Source organism: Salmo trutta, chromosome 5 (assembly GCF_901001165.1).
Source record: "Salmo trutta chromosome 5, fSalTru1.1, whole genome shotgun sequence".
In the NCBI taxonomy this organism is placed as follows: Eukaryota; Metazoa; Chordata; class Actinopteri; order Salmoniformes; family Salmonidae; genus Salmo; species Salmo trutta.
In genome coordinates, this window is record NC_042961.1 from 37,414,109 (window position 1) to 37,419,669 (window position 5,561).

Here is a 5,561-nt window from a genome sequence, read left to right on the forward strand (position 1 = left end):
GGACAATTTTCTTGTCCTGCTAAGAATTTAAAATGTAACGAGTATACTGGACCCTATTCCAACTAAACTACTGAAAGAGCTGCTTCCTGTGCTGTGAATGGTTTGTCCTCTGACAAATCAATTGTAAATGTCGGTGTTCCTCAAGGTTCCGTTTTAGGACCACTATTGTTTTCACTATATATTTTACCTCTTGGGGATGTCAATCGAAAACATAATGTTAAATTTCACTGCTATGCGGATGACACACAGCTGTACATTTCAATGAAACATGGTGAAGCTCCAAAATTGCCCTCACTAGAAGCCTGTGTTTCAGACATAAGGAAGTGGATGGCTGCAAACTTTCTACTTTTAAACTCGGACAAAACAGAGATGCTTGTTCTAGGTCCCAAGAAACAAAGAGATCTTCTGTTCAATCTGACAATTAATCTGGATGGTTGTACAGTTGTCTCAAATAAAACTGTGAAGGACCTCGGTGTTACTCTGGACCCTGATCTCTCTTTTGAAGAACATATCAAGACTGTTTCAAGGAGAGCTTTTTTCCATCTACGTAACATTGCAAAAATCAGAAACTTTCTGTCCAAAAATGACGCAGAAAAATTAATCCATGCTTTTGTTACTTCTAGGCTGGACTACTGCAATGCTCTACTTTCCGGCTACCCGGATAAAGCACTAAACAAACTTCAGTTAGTGCTAAATACGGCTGCTAGAATCCTGACTAGAACCAAAAAATTTGATCATATTACTCCAGTGCTAGCTTCCCTACACTGGCTTCCTGTTAAGGCAAGGGCTGATTTCAAGGTTTTACTGCTAACCTACAAAGCATTACATGGGCTTGCTCCTACCTATCTTTCCGATTTGGTCCTGCCGTACATACCTACACGTACGCTACGGTCACAAGACGCAGGCCTCCTAATTGTCCCTAGAATTTCTAAGCAAACGGCTGGAGGTAGGGCTTTCTCCTATAGAGCTCCATTTTTATGGAATAGTCTGCCTACCCATGTGAGAGACGCAGACTCAGTCTCAACCTTTAAGTCTTTACTGAAGACTTATCTCTTCAGTAGGTCCTATGATTAAGTGTAGTCTGGCCCAGGAGTGTGAAGGTGAACGGAAAGGCTGGAGAAACGAACCGCCCTTGCTGTCTCTGCCTTGCCGGTTCCCCTCTTTCCACTGGGATTCTCTGCCTCTAACCCTTTTACAGGGGCTGAGTCACTGACTTACTGGTGTTCTTCCATGCCGTCCATGGGAGGGGTGCGTCACTTGAGTGGGTTGAGTCACTGACGTGGTCTTCCTGTCTGGGTTGGCGCCCCCCCCCTTGGGTTGTGCCATGGCGGAGATTTTTGTGGGCTATACTCGGCCTTGTCTTCGGACGGTAAGTTGGTGGTTGTAGACATCCCTCTAGTGGTGTGGGGGCTGTGCTTTGGCAAAGTGGGTGGGGTTATATCCTGCCTGTTTGGCCCTGTCCGGGGGTATCATCGGATGGGGCCACAGTGTCTTCTGATCCCTCCTGTCTCAGCCTCCAGTATTTATGCTGCAGTAGTTTATGTGCCGGGGGGCTAGGGTCAGTCTGTTTCATCTAGAGTATTCTCTTGTCTTATCCGGTGTCCTGTGTGAATTTAAATATGCTCTCTCTAATTCTCTCTTTCTCTCTTTCTTTCTTTCTCTCGGACGACCTGAGCCCTAGGACCATGCCTCGGGACTACCTGGCATGATGACTCCTTGCTGTCCCCAGTCCACCTGGCCATGCTGCTGCTCCAGTTTCAACTGTTCTGCCTGCGGCTACGGAACCCTGACCTGTTCACCGGACGTGCTTGCTGTACCCTATACAACTACAATGATTATTATTATTTGACCATGCTGGTCATTTATGAACATTTTAACATCTTGACCATGTTCTGTTATAATATCCACCCGGCACAGCCAGAAGAGGACTGGCCACCCCTCATAGCCTGGTTCCTCTCTAGGTTTCTTCCTAGGTTTTTTGGCCTTTCTAGGGAGTTTTTCCTAAGGAGTTTTTCCTAGCCACCGTGCCTCTTTCACATGCATTGCTTGCTGTTTGGGGTTTTAGGCTGGGTTTCTGTACAGCACTTTGAGATTTCAGCTGATATACGAAGGGCTATATAAATACATTTGATTTGATTTGACTTTTGGGTGTCCAGGAACATGTATGGAGTAAAAAGTACGTTATTTTCTTTCGGAATGTTGTGAGTACAAGTAAAAGTTGTCAAAAATAAAAATAGTAAAGTAAACTACAGATACCCCACAAAAAACTTTCAAGTGTTAAGTATTACTTTAAAGTATTTTTTCTTATGTACTTTACACCACTGACATCCACACTGTCTATTCGCACCCCTACTCCACTAATGTCAGTGTACCGATGAGCCTCAGCCAAGCCAGCACTTGCTCGCAGTCAGGGCAGCCTCATTCAATTTCAGATACACATGTATCTCTGGAATAGAATGCACCCCTCTGGTGTTGTGCCCCTCCCTCTCCCCTCCTTGAAAGAAAAGCTTTTGCAAACAAGCCTTCCACCTGTTCTCACAACTTGACTCCAGCGAGCAACAAGCATAAACACAAAGTTCTGAATCAGAAGGTAAGATTAGGTTAACCCTCCCATTGTCCTGGTATTCCGTATAGACCCCGTGTTCTCCGGTTCAATGTGACCCGCCTTGACTATTCCCCCAATGACCACAGGTGTGGCAGTATGAGTGTGCACAGCCTTTGCAGATATATTTCTTACACCTGCAGCACACAGTATGTGTCTTAGAGTCCTTCTTCGGTGGGCATATCTGACACCTTTTCCTCTTACTCGCCCCAGCAGGGACAGTGGCTGGGACAGCTGACTCCTCAGGTTGCTCACGAGATGTAGCCCTGTGAACAGCTTTGACGAGTGCTGCAGATGCGTCTGTGCGGGGAGATGCTCCCTTCTTTGGATGAATGGAGTCACGAGTGCCTTTCTCAGGTGCTCCAGGAACACCTTCCTCTTGTTGCACTTACGAGGCATCCAGCTTGGGTTGATCTCTCTCCGTATGACAAAGGCATTGTAGGAGGAAACGTCAATGATGTTGAGGAAGATGACCAGGGGCCAGCGGGCAGTTAACCTTCTGCAGCTGTAAGTTCCAATGACCTTATCTAGGTTGTCCACACCTCCTTTGTTGCAGTTGTAGTCTATGATGATGGCTGGCTTGCTGTTGTGTCAATGGCTAATTTCAGCGGGCCCTGTGTGCAGTGTGCTCAGAAGTAACACATTCTTGTTTTTCTTGGGGAGGTAAGACTCTAGAGTGGTGGTGGGCGTGAAGGCAAACCTCGACGAGAACACCTCTCTGTCCTTTGCCGCAAGCAGTGCAGGCGGGAGCTCAGGCTTGTTCTTTCGATCCGTGCCAACCATGGTGACGTTCCTCCTGGGGAGCTGCCGTCCGAGTTCATAAGAGGTAAAGAAATTGTCACAGGTGACATTGTGACCCCTCAGTCCCTCTGTCACGTCAAGCACAACCCGCATCCCCTGGTTCTTCTCTGAGCCTCCACTGGTGGGCTTCCCGGTGTAGACCTGCATCTTCCAAGCGTAGCTGGACTTGGCGTCGCAGGCCACCCACGACTTGATGCCATATTTCGCTGGCTTGCTGGGCATGTACTGCCGGAAAGGACAACGAACTTTGGTAACAAGAGAGTAGCATGGTGGGCAATTATTAATATCATTCTGTGTCACACACAGACACAGAAGCAAGTAGTCACAGAGAGAAGAAGCAGTAGTCACAGAAGTCACAGAGAAGAAGCAGTAGTCACAGAAGTCAATGTGTGTACACTGGCTTTTATGACATGTATGAAATGGAAACACATTTACCAAGGCCTTGTTCACAGATATAGAAGCAGTCATAGTGTGTACAATTGCTTTTATGACATGTATGTATATGAAATGGAATCACATTTACGTAGGCCTTATTGGAGCGGCCGCTATTACATGAGCTGCTGCTGACGTCCCAAAGTGGTGTACAGAAACAGGCCAGCCTAATGTCCCCGAACGGCAATCAATGCAGGCGGCGTAGAAGCGTGGCACCTAGTAAAGGGCACCTAGGAAGGACAGAGCCCAGGAGGGAAGAGCCCTAGACATAGCTAGCTAGATACACTACCTCTGAATGGAACCAGTTGCTCGTCCACTGTCACGTCAGGCCCTGGGTTGTAGAGGAGCGGCAGCCGCGCGATCCACTCGTCCCAGACCTCTCGTATGGCTGCCAGTTTGTCCGAGGCACGTCTCGCGGGTCTCGACGCACTGTCGTCGAATCGTAGCAGTCTCGAGTAAGTGTGAAAGCGTTTGAGTGGCATGGTGGTGCGGAATACCGCCCTTCCACTCTCTGCATACCATAAACTAGCTGCAGCCTCGCCTCAGGACCTGTACATGCCTGCTAAGATTAGCAGCCCTATGTAGGCGCGCAGGTCGGTGGTGTCCATCGCTTTCCAGTCGTTGCCGTATTTTCGAAAGCCCTCCAGGTTTGTCATGTCCAGGATGATTCGCGCTATTGCCGGCATGATGAACAGGGAGAATGTGGAGGCGATGTCGTGGGCATGGGAAACGGCATATGTTGTGGGCACCGGGGTCATTTCGGGGCCCTTGTGTTCAGCCACCCTTGCCTGGTCGTGATATGCCGCTACTGAGGACCATTTGATTTTGCTGGTTTTTGACAGCAACGTCTCTCTTTCGGCTTGAGGGATGTCGTGTTGTTCTTCTTCTTCTTCTGACGAATATGACACATCCTGCTCCGGGTTGTATTCCTCCCCGTCTTCATCTTCTGACACGTCCTCCGCTTCCTCCTGCTCGGAATCAGAGTAGTCTTGCTGGACATGTGGTGAGAATATCTGTTCCAGAACCTGTTGGGCAGTGAACCGCATGGTCATGGCTTCGGCTCATTGGGTTAAGACCGGATGTGATGATCTCGTGACACTGTTGGTATCTCTTGTTGTTTCCCCACAGCTTGAATAAGGGCAACGGTTCACTTGTTTACCCCTCGGGGTCAGTCTACGACAGCAGGGCTCCACATACATGGACATGTCTGGACATGTACGGACATGTAATTCACTTGTTTACCCCTCGGGGTCAGTCTACGACAGCAGGGCGCCACATGTATCAGCAGGGCTCCACATACAGGAACATGTCTGGACATGTACGGAGGTGTAATTCACTTGTTTACTCCTGCGGGTCAGTCTAGGACGGGTCGTGCCATTTTCAAGTTCAATGACATCCCCCAGGCCATTGGGTTTACTCATCCACGTGTCTGTACGTGTACGGACGTGTACCCATGACCATATTGCTATCTTTTCTTTCCTATAGCTTACACATGGGTACATGAATAGAATAAAGGCACCCGTTCCACTTGTGTACTACTCCAGTCAGTCTACCACAGGTTCGACACAGGGGCCTGGGGTCACAATGACCCCAGGACAGCGGGGGGGATAAAGGCACCAATTCACCCGTGTACTACTTCAGTCAGTCTACGGTGCAGTTTAGCACAGTGGCGCGGGGGTCACAATGACCCGAGGAGAGCGGGAGGGTCCATAACAAGGGCCGGGGT

General features: G+C 48.7%; 1 pseudogene; it reads right to left on the reverse strand.

The window, feature by feature from the left end:
• Positions 1-2,651: 2,651 nt before the first annotated feature.
• On the reverse strand, positions 2,652-4,887 carry LOC115194926 (piggyBac transposable element-derived protein 4-like; annotated as a pseudogene).
• Between the last annotated feature and the right edge of the window lie 674 nt (positions 4,888-5,561).